The sequence below is a fragment of the Schistocerca piceifrons genome, chromosome 1, assembly GCF_021461385.2.
Source record: "Schistocerca piceifrons isolate TAMUIC-IGC-003096 chromosome 1, iqSchPice1.1, whole genome shotgun sequence".
NCBI lineage: Eukaryota > Metazoa > Arthropoda > Insecta > Orthoptera > Acrididae > Schistocerca > Schistocerca piceifrons.
The window spans coordinates 1,028,745,634-1,028,758,099 of NC_060138.1; positions in this window are offsets into that span (position 1 = coordinate 1,028,745,634).

Sequence of the window (12,466 nt, forward strand, 5' to 3'; positions counted from 1 at the left end):
TACAGCAACTGGAGTGGCATTCAATAAGACAAAGACGTTTTTCGTTGCGACGGGATCTTCTCTTCAAATTTGAATCACCAGTTTTCTCCGATTGCAAAAACATTCTGTTGGCACCCACCTACATAGGGAGAAATGATCATCACGAAAAAATAAAAGAAATCAGAGCTCGCACAGAAAAATTTAAGGGCTCGATTTTCCCACCTGTTCGAGAGTGGAACGGTAGAGAGACGGCTTGAAGGCGGTTCGCTGAACCTTCTGCCAAGCACTTTATTCTGAATAGCAGAGTAATCATGTAGATGTAGATGAATAATTCATGTATTTGTTTTATGGGTTTTGGAATTCTCTCCTACTCTGTATGCTGTACACACTATGTTGCAAGTGCCTGATAGTGTGCTTTTAACTGTCGTTGTGTTTAACTAGTGTGTCAGTGTGTGCTGCAGTTTGTTATGTATAGTGATAGCGATGTTAATTTTGTGCAGTCTGAAAATACACTCCTGGAAATTGAAATAAGAACACCGTGAATTCATTGTCCCAGGAAGGGGAAACTTTATTGACACATTCCTGGGGTCAGATACATCACATGATCACACTGACAGAACCACAGGCACATAGACATAGGCAACAGAGCATGCACAATGTCGGCACTAGTACAGTGTATATCCACCTTTCGCAGCAATGCAGGCTGCTATTCTCCCATGGAGACGATCGTAGAGATGCTGGATGTAGTCCTGTGGAACGGCTTGCCATGCCATTTCCACCTGGCGCCTCAGTTGGACCAGCGTTCGTGCTGGACGTGCAGACCGCGTGAGACGACGCTTCATCCAGTCCCAAACATGCTCAATGGGGGACAGATCCGGAGATCTTGCTGGCCAGGGTAGTTGACTTACACCTTCTAGAGCACGTTGGGTGGCACGGGATACATGCGGACGTGCATTGTCCTGTTGGAACAGCAAGTTTCCTTGCCGGTCTAGGAATGATAGAACGATGGGTTCGATGACGGTTTGGATGTACCGTGCACTATTCAGTGTCCCCTCGACGATCACCAGTGGTGTACGGCCAGTGTAGGAGATCGCTCCCCACACCATGATGCCGGGTGTTGGCCCTGTGTGCCTCGGTTGTATGCAGTCCTGATTGTGGCGCTCATTTGCACGGCGCCAAACACGCATACGACCATCATTGGCACCAAGGCAGAAGCGAGTCTCATCGCTGAAGACGACACGTCTCCATTCGTCCCTCCATTCATGCCTGTCGCGACACCACTGGAGGCGGGCTGCACGATGTTGGGGCGTGAGCGGAAGACGGCCTAACGGTGTGCGGGACCGTAGCCCAGCTTCATGGAGACGGTTGCGAATGGTCCTCGCCGATACCCCAGGAGCAACAGTGTCCCTAATTTGCTGGGAAGTGGCGGTGCGGTCCCCTACGGCACTGCGTAGGATCCTACGGTCTTGGCGTGCATCCGTGCGTCGCTGCGGTCCGGTCCCAGGTCGACGGGCACGTGCACCTTCCGCCGACCACTGGCGACAACATCGATGTACTGTGGAGACCTCACGCCCCACGTGTTGAGCAATTCGGCGGTACGTCCACCCGGCCTCCCGCATGCCCACATACGCCCTCGCTCAAAGTCCGTCAACTGCACATACGGTTCACGTCCACGCTGTCGCGGCATGCTACCAGTGTTAAAGACTGCGATGGAGCTCCGTATGCCACGGCAAACTGGCTGACACTGACGGCGGCGGTGCACAAATGCCGCGCAGCTAGCGCCATTCGACGGCCAACACCGCGGTTCCTGGTGTGTCCGCTGTGCCGTGCGTGTGATCATTGCTTGTACAGCCCTCTCGCAGTGTCCGGAGCAAGTATGGTGGGTCTGACACACCGGTGTCAATGTGTTCTTTTTTCCATTTCCAGGAGTGTATTTGCTGTTTTGTAGGAGAGAGTGTTTGTGGATGGTATGTAAGCAGTGGGTTTATTCTTTATTTTATGTGTAGCAGTTGGTTTGATATTGTTTTTCCTTTCTGTGTGAGGCTGTCAATAAGTATGTCATCATAACCCTTTGCTGTAGCTGTCTGTGTGGTCATACTGAATTCGCCAAGTTTGAATATTTATCTATTGATACATCACTGGTGATGTTAATTAGTACTATCTGTGCATATTGTTTGTTTGTTGTAGACAAGTGTCTGTCGTTTTTGTGAGGAGTTCGAAACTGTGTGAATTCTTTTCTTTCCTGATGATACCGTTGTTTTCATATTCAACAGTAAATTTTACATTTCTACCCTGTTTATTCAGTGTATCAAATGTGTTATTAATACCAGTTATGTCACCGTCTACCAAGAACAATGTATCAGTATAAATATTTAGTATCTGCCATTAAATAAACATGCTTATACAAAAATAATTGCGTTTCCTCTGATTGATAGGAACTGAAATAATTAGATTTTAGATGTTTGGAATGTAAACGTCTGAATTTGTTAGGTGATAATGTGCGTAGGGATTACTGTGCTCTGTGTGCCAAAAAAATAAATGTACAGAAAAAAATGTAAGTAAAGACATGAATGAAATGATTTAAACATTCAGCTCGATTAAGGTTTACACCAAAATAAATTAATCCTTCTGTACAAGATTAAAATTCGGTACAAAACCTCACTGGGCACTCAGTACATAATCTACATCACACTTAAAATTAATGTACATATTACGATAATGCATATGATGATGGAGGCATTATACCGAAAAAGTAAAAGGGTACTGAAGTAAAAGGCGATTGAAGCAGTAAAAGTATTCAGAAATATCGAATGTAGTTACGCGGACATCTCATTGCTATTTTTACCGTCCAATAAAATGTCGGTACAGGGTTTTGTAAGTTAGAACGAGACCTCTGCGAAGGAGACCTTGTTACAAAATTTTAGTTTCCTACGAATTCGTAACAGGTATTTCTTTCAAACGAAATTTGATGAAGTTATTAGAGTCTGAAAGTAATAGTAGTTATTAATGACGCTGGATGGAAACAATAGAGGTCTGATGTATGGATCATTTTCTTTTATTCCAACGGTATTGCTTATGGATAAATCAAATTTTTCTTTTCCATCTTTAAGTCCATTAGAAAACACATTTGCATCAGTCCTTAAGGTCCATCGACCACCGTTTAAAACATTGGTCATGAAACCGAGAGCACGAATTGAGGATTTTCGTTTAGAAGGCCGAAGTTAATTTATATAAAGACTTTGATTCAACTGAAGAATGGGGTACAACCCGTCTACTTTGACCATGACGTCATAGTTTACTCATAGATGTCTTTATTATAGAGCCATAGATGATAAATCGGTTATCTTCTGTGGCGGGGCGTCATCATTGTAAAAAAAATAACGTGTTTTCAAAAGAGAGGACTAGATATTGTGTACGATTTTTGTGACTTGTATTAATTTAAATCATCTGTTCGTTCCGAATTCATTCGGTACTTATTTTCATTCTTGGTGAGTTTGAGTTATTTTGGAAGAACTGTTTTTCGTTCTGGATAATTTTTATTTTTTGATTTTCGTTTGTAGGTATGGATTTATCCATTTATGAAGCAGGGTTCGTCAACTGCAGTTCGGAATACAAATTTTACAGAATGTAACTCCATCTTCTGGCGGAGTATGGGACTATGGCTGTTCAATGTTCAATAAAAACAATACCAATCGTCGTTATATATGTTTATTTCTAGGCAACCAGTTTCGACGTTACACTATAATTTCATATTGAAATACGGAGCATATTGACTAAAAGAATCAAGTGTTGCATATTACTTTAGGTAATGAGTATTATACAGTGAATGTTATATCAGAGCAATAAATCACATTAAAATACAGAGCGTATTGCTTAAAAGCTGCAAGTACTACATGTAAATTTACTTAATTAAAAGAACTTAGTCTTAATAAAACCCCATAATACACCGTAATATACACTATCAGAGTTAATTATTTACTCATACATATTGTAAAATCTTCAGTATCAACATAGACGTATCAATAAAACAGCACGAACGCTGGTCAAACTGAGGCGCCAGGTGGAAATGGCATGGCAAGCCGTTCCACAGGACTACATCCAGCATCTCTACGATCGTCTCCATGGGAGAATAGCAGCCTGCATTGCTGCGAAAGGTGGATATACACTGTACTAGTGCCGACATTGTGCATGCTCTGTTGCCTGTGTCTATGTGCCTGTGGTTCTGTCAGTGTGATCATGTGATGCATCTGACCCCAGGAATGTGTCAATAAAGTTTCCCCTTCCTGGGACAATGAATTCACTAGTTGTAGTAACGTAACCATCAGTCCAGCGTATCTATTGTCTTCAAAACGTATGACTAAACGTGGCAGACGCTTGGTTGTCAAAAATTAAACGACGGGTAAGAGGAACCGACAAATCATATTTAAAACAGTACCATGATCATATATCCTTGTGGCACAAATTCATGGTGAGCTAATCCTTCAAAGTCAAACAAAACTATCAGCATGCGAAAAATTTGCAACCTGTAGTTCAGTTGATCTATACAGGTCAACAGAAGAATAGGATACTAGTACCAGCAAAGACAAAAAAAGCGAGATACTTAACAATGGCACCCTGTACCTCAGCTGAATTACGAAGGCTGTTCTTCGCCTGACCTATGTAGGTCAACTGAAGTATGGGATACAGTCTATATCTATGTCACTATTTTTCACTTTCGCTAGTATTAGTACCCCATTCTTCAGTGGACCTATACAGGTCATCTGAAGTACGGGATATAAATTTTACGCATTTCGAGTTTTTGCCTTCGCCGAACACTAGTACCCTATTCTCGTATTGACCTACGTAAATAACAAGTATGAGATACAAATTTTGCGTATATCACTTTTATTTCGCCTTCGCGTAGTTGAACTGAGGTGCTGTATGCCAATATTATACCTTATTTCAAAACAACAACTGACCATATATTCCAATTTTGGCTTAAGTGGTCATTACCAGCCACCGTTTCTCTCCAGGAACGAGGTGTGAGATGGGAGTTTCGGACGTAACATCCTTGTATAAAACATTATCTGTTCTTAGAAGATAGAAAGAAATGTGCCAAACTGTTTATGTTCCTACGAGAGCGGTGGCGCTACTAGTGTAGATTTGACACGTGACGTAATGATGACGGCGCCTACCAAGAGCTATTTTTTGTAACATAAAATAAAAACTTGTTAATTTTGCAGATTTTTGTGTGTAGCAATATTACTAACAAACATTAACATATGGAATTATAACACTGAAACTTTGCCTTGCGCTTTATCTGGGGTTTCTTCCATTACATGAATGAAAGCTTTGAAGTAGTTCCGCAAGTAACGTGTGAGGTAATGCGTCGACAGGACCACATGTTAGACTTGTGACAGTTGTGCTGAGTTGCATGTTGTATATTTTTCATTAGTTAATAGTTTTCATTAGCGATCACATGTTGACATTATCATTAGAGGATATTCAACTTAACCTGAGAGTAGATGTTGTTTGCTTACTTCGTTAAAAAAGATCAGTTTTGTTTCTTATGTTATGGTTCTTGTTTACGGAAATGAACTCGAAAAAGCTGATTATATCGCCTTTGCGTCGACCAGCTGCTTCATGCGTACTGGCTTTCATCGGTTGATTAAGGTCTTAATAATACTATGTATCCCGTTTCCCTTATGTTCGTCCTATCTAGGCCACATGAAAGCTCATAACAGTAGCACGACAGTCAGTTGTTCCTGATGATGGAGGATTTCTTTGAAAGTTCGAGGTTTTACCCGTATTGGACACGGCATGTAAACAGAGTTTGTTTTACAGAAGCTATGGGAACGCAAACGATTTGTATATAGTGGAGAAAACGCATTTTGTCAATATGAAGGTATACGATGCGAGAAAATCTTTCATGGGAGTGTATTAAGCAACAGCTGTGAAAGTCGTCCTAAAATTATTAGATTGACGAGAAGAAAAGCTTGAAGTGGCCAAACAGGTGTACGTAGCCACGGAAAACTTAGAATGCTACAGAAAAGAGAGTACCAATGGGGAGATATCAGTGAGGAGAATTCGGTGCGAGCCTTCATTCGCTAAAGCTCGCTGGTGGTTCAGTACCGTGTTTTCGAGCGTAATAACCACTAGAAAAATTATAAATCAAAGTTTTTGGAATTGTCCTTAGAACCGGCAACGCTGTTAACCAGTCCCTCGCTGAATTATTAACACATGTGCGAACAATAGCAGCCCCAACTTCTCACATATTGTGCATATACTATGACCAACAGAAACAGTGTGCAGTGAAATGTAACTTAATTTGATGAACTGGTGTCTATACTATTATAAATTTACAATATGCGAATACAATTACAAAGGTACAAAATACATCATTAAGGAACATAATAGTACAGATAAGATTTGTAGTAATACAGGCTTTACAAAAGAATAGAAATAAACATGTACATCAGTGTTACAGGAATTATGACATAAGTCAATAAAATAATGAGAATAGTTTTCGAAACATTAATTTCACGTATGAGCATTGAAACAGAACAGAATTAATAATGTCGAAACATCTTTACAAAGTAAATAATATATTATTAATGTAAATTATATTTTAGGGTAACAGTATTCCTCATCATAGTGAATGTAGCTGAGTATTAGAAAAATTCTACAACATAAGTCTTATCAGATAAACACATAAAGACAGGAAGAAGACAAATACACAAGATACACAGGCACATAGTGGAATAACACGAAAGGACAGGACAGGGTTTGTTTTCAGTGTGACATTTGGTACTGTAGTCGAACCCAAAACTTCATTTCACAGATGTTTCCTCTTATTTCACTTTTTTTATACCTTGTCAATGCATTTCTTCCAATTCATCACAACTCGCTCTCTTACATAGCCTAACCCCTCTTAAGCTAACTTAAATCTACTGAGCTCAGATGCTAAACTGAGGGACGAGGCAATGCAGCAGCACAAAACAATTAACATAAACAGCAGTGACAAAAAAATGCAAATTGGCAAAGCAAGCAGCAGTATATCTAAATTAGCAAAGCAAATGCAACATTACAACTAATATGAGCCAATGTGCAGCAACAAGAAAAATAAATCAGTAGTAAAACTGGCTTAACAGAGTAATACAAAGTGAAATTTAGTGGCACTATACCTGGCGAACAGCAGCAGCAAATGCAATAACTTATATCTAAACATGACAAAGCTCAAGCAGAAAAAAAAATACAGTAAAAATGGCCATATCTAATATCTATGTCACATCTTAACACTAGAGTGATGCATCACGATAATTTACTCTAGCAGAAAAGTTACAAAATCGTAAAAAAACTATTTTTGCACTTCCTGTGAAGGGAAATGTCTATTTGTGTTCCCTTTTTTTTTAAAGAAAGGAGATCATAAAATTATTGTTTAATGGATCTGTAGACAGAAAACATTTACATTAGTACATCTATTAAATTTTATTTTAATCAGTGCTGCAGTGCAGCTAGAAACTAGATATTAAAGAAAATGAGAAAATATATGTGGCATTTTATAAGGCAGAAAAAAATCTCTCAACTAGAAAGACAGTAGTCATAATCAGGTGTACAGACATAAAATATTTCTAATCATTTCATTAGGCATTTCAGTAAATATCATAAATTAAGAGCTCCACAGTGTAGTCATATGTTTTCAAGTTTGAGCGTGTCATATCTGCGATGCTCTCTACAAAGAAATGTCAATAGCGAGGATAATGGGCTCTTTTTTTCTCCACTTAATGGCTTTATTTTTTCAGGTGACTATCGCTCAGCTGGGCTCCCACAACGTATTACGTCAAGGTCACTTACCTTTCTTACAGAAATTTACAACAGAAGTTTCTGCTACAGTGACAGTTTGATATAAAGAAAATTTCACAAGTCGAGAAATTACAGTAGAAATGTGTAGAAACAAAATCCTATAAATATAACAGTGTCCAAAAAATTTTCGGCGGCATTGTGATACATTCACGCATTTACACACATTTCATAACTCTTAAAGTACGATTTTTGGTTTCCAACATCCTTTTTCACAAATCAGAGTCCACAACCACTACTCATTATTCCTCACCTTATTACACATACACATATTCGTCGACACTTCTTCAATATTTCATCATAATAGATATGTAGCGTAATCAAATTCCTCATATAGCATCAGCTTATTGATTATAAACATACCTCAACAGCATAATACACATCGTCGTCGTAATAATAACATCATAACTGATCAATCACATCTCAAAATCATCGCAGCTTCTTTCAGTAATTTCAAGACCTTCAATAAAGTCATCTACCTCACACGTACTTCAAAAATCATAATCCATTACCAAATACGACATTCAAAGCTCTCATAGCATCACAATGGTTCTGAAAAAATATGAACAGTTCACAAAGTACAGACAAAACACAATTTCATAAGTGTGAAGTTATCCAACTGTTTAATTATGTAAACATATGTCACTGACGTAGTAAAAAAAATGTTTGTTTCTCTGTTAAATAATCAGATAGCTGTGTAATTCTGTGTTAGAGAACTATGGTACCGATGTGTAAAGTTGTATAAGCAAATACCATATTAGCTAGGGCTCCTTGTGCTTGCCAAACACATGGTACACAAAGTAAGCATGTACCCCCTGAGGATTAATGTATTTATACCCTTAGGTGTTACAGATTACAGCAATGGAATGAAATGTATCACGGAAAACTATCTTTGTAATTCAAAAATCTTTAAAAATAAATGTTTTAAGTACAAAATTAATCACTCAAATACGTGTACTGCCGCGCTAAATTGTGCGTCTTGTTGTAACATAATCTCTGTCATTACTTAAGGGTAAAAAATGTGCCAAGTGTCGTAATTATCGTCGTCCGTAAGCAAAGGTATGTGGAAGTCAATGTACTTACCTCGTAATAAACAACAGTGAAATGTTTTGCCTATAGATATCGTAGTTATTACGCTTATTGCCATGATGAAGTAAGTACTGTACTGTAACGTATTGTTGTGCTACGGAAAAGGCTGGCTCATTGTAGCTGTACCACAAAGTTACTACTAAAACATGTTTTACTTTCCAGAAGAATTCAGAAAAATTATGCAGATATAAGACAGATACAGCTCAAAAGCAATAATACAAATTGTGTCACTCATTAGTAGCGTCGTGGTATAATCGTGTAGCTGTCAAAGAGACCAAATACTAAGTCATCTTTAATCTCACAGAAAGTACTTCAAATAAAGAACGTCTTTTCAAGTAAATCAAAATGTTGCATTAAAATCACATTAGCAGTGCCAGTATATGTTTTAAGTATGTGAGCCTTATAGTCGTTACGAAATCGTGCAACTAAGAAGCAAGAATGTACACACACAAGAACACTGTGTCGTCTATTCACTATAACAATGCATTCGTAATTACTGTCTAAATATGTTCCCTAGGTTCTAGACTGGATAGTTAATTTTAAAACATACTTGCATGATAACAGTTTCTAAGTGTCACAAATTGTGTTAGTAGCGTGAAGTGAAAAATTTTATAACAGAGACTACGTTAAAAAGCAGATTATCTCTCAATAAACGCTTTTACATGTGAAATGTGGTGCAATCCTTTACTCTTCATAGTACTCAGAGTTTCAACTTGAACGCAATTATGATGCGGTATACGTCGGTAAAGAATACTGGAATGTTTCTCAAGGTTAACGTCTATGTTATTTTTCTCTGGCCCAGCCGGCGTACTTGGCTGCTTGCGGTGTGAGTCACTGTTTGTCTCTTTGTTGGCGCGCGTCGTTATTAGGATTAGGAGACCTAACTTCTACAAATTCACCTTGACGAGAAGGCCCTGCCCTGTTTAAATCCCGCCAGTTCTGATGCAATTCAGGTCTGTCGTTAAGAATATATCGTCTGTCGTCATGTCGGAAGGTTCCGTAGTTTCTTCCTTGTCCGTCACGTGGTGGAGAATTTCTCCCTGAATCGTAACTGTGCGCTGAACTGTTGCGTCTGAATTTATTCTGTCTCCCTTGATAATAATTGTTTTGGTTCCCATATTGTCTGTTTCTACGGTTATCTCTGTCACATTCATTACTATGGAAATGCGATCTTTCTCTGTAATTATTACTACTCTGCCAACGGTTGTCATACAGGTGGTGTCTGGTTTGGTCACAGTTTTCGTTGTAAGAATAGCCTTGTCGTGTCCAGTTATTATTTCTGTCATCACGGAATTGTGACAGATCTGACCTGTGATTGTTGGGTTCCTGTTTTCGCGTTCCGCGATTGTCAGTGTCAATTTCCAATTCTTGTCCCTGGAAAGCTTCAATGTCGTATTTGCAACGTCCTGCCAAAATAATATGTCGTAAATGTTCAGGCAATTTGATTAAGCAAATGCGGATGAGTTCTGAGGGGCCACATGGGTTGAAAGATATTGATTCTTATGTAACATGTCTTCGAAATATTTGACAAGATTGGAAAATTCAGATTGTTCGAAATGTTTCATCATTATGATGCTATGTTTTACTCGGTCTTGTGTAGCTTGAGACCAATATGCTGAGAAGAAGGCATGATAAAATTCTCCTTCGCTGTGACAATCGTGAATGACCGATCGCATTCTTACAGCTGGTTCATTCTCTAAATATCCACACATAAATTCTAATCTGTGCTCTAATGACCAGTTGGGAGGAAAACAATGAGAGAATTGATGAAGCCACGCTTGTGGATGAATGTTGTTCCCGGAATTCTTAAATGTTTTGAATTTACGTCTAGTAATAAACAGCTTGTAGTCAAAATCATCATGTCGGAGAGTCGCATGTCGGTCATTGTTACGTCGTTTCGGCGGTTCCATCTCAAAATTCGGTGTACCTTGCCAATTTCTTTCATAATTTCCGAAGTGCCCTGTGTTATTATTTTGTGACTGTTCCATATTTCTATGTCCCTCTTCCCGTATTGGAGCTCGAGTGTCCACTGAAATATGTAATTCTTGTATTACCTGTGTCAACTGATCTTGTACTTCCCGGATTTCTCTTTGGTGTTGCGTATTAATTTGATTTTGATTTTGTTTGAATTTCCTAATTTGTTCGTACTCTTCTGTATCATTAAAGACTACCAGTCTTGTGTCATTCATATTATCATCTACCTTCGTAGATAAATTATTTAGCTCATCCGAAAGTTCGTCTACTTTCTCTGATAATGAGCTAATTTCCCCCATGTGTCTTTCTGAACCAATTTTCAGAGTATCTACTGTGTCCTTTAAGTTTTCCTGAGTTTTTGCAAGTAGCATAACCGAATTGTTAGATGCAACTGAGTCAATTTTAGCCCGCAAGGTCTAGTGATTTTCGTGAACAATAGTTTGCAGTTCTTTTATGGCTGCTTTGTGATTCTGTAATGCATTTTCATGCCGCGAAAAAATAGGTTGAAAATGCTCACAAATTTGTGTTTTTACGTCATTACAGACTTTTTGACATTTCTATTCGATTTTATGTAACTCAGTAGTTAAATCTTCACGTGATTGTTCAAGTGTGGTGTCTAACCTTTGAAGATTTTGTTCCATTGTGTCTAACTTTTGAAGATTTTGTTCCATTGTGTCTAACTGTTGCTGTGTTTGTCTCTGATTTTGTTTCGTTTGTTGCATTAATTCCAATAATAATGTATTTGTGTCTGGAATCTGTTCCTCTATGCTTTTCGGCAGTGCATTAATACCGCCAATATTCACATTCTCACAAGCAGAAAATGTGTCTTATTTGAGAAAACGATGAGGACGCAAAATCTGAATCTACAGTATTTGCAAGATTGTGTCCTGTCACTTCGGATTCCTGAGGCGAGCTGTTGCCTACCGATCGATCGATAATGCTTCCCTGTTCACTAATTGTTTCACTGTCTACGCCATTATTTGCCGCCCGCTCCATTTCCCTATGCACAATTACCGTCTGTTAATTCATTACACAGTGGTGCTGGTAAGCTACGCTCGTCGTCACTATTATTTCTCAGTTTACTTTGGAGCCTAGTGTTATGTTTTTCACAAGTAATTATTGTCACAATATTTCACACGATAACACAGAAAAGCACAATTTGAAGAGCAAAATAAGAAAACACATTAACATAGCACTGAAAATAATATCTAGTTAATTGCAAGTGCAGCTGCGAAATACTTGGTGCAAATCTACATGCATGCCACAACTGTTTTACTGTACAACAATGAAAAACTACAACTACAAAGGAAATTCTCTCTGTAATTACGCGCTAGCAATAAACAATAGCTACACTAATTACAAAAAAATCAGAAGACTCCAGTAAAGTATCCTCGGCTAAGGGTCGCCATATGAAACGTCCCCTTAGAAAAATTATAAATGACTGTGGTGGTAAACCCCTTACGTTATTTGATTTTCCAACAGCTGAGCAGAACTGAACGTACTCAGACATTTCTCTCTTTACCTATTCTGATCAACACTAAACTGACACACAATATTTTTAGCGCAACGCAATCTGACTTTCAAT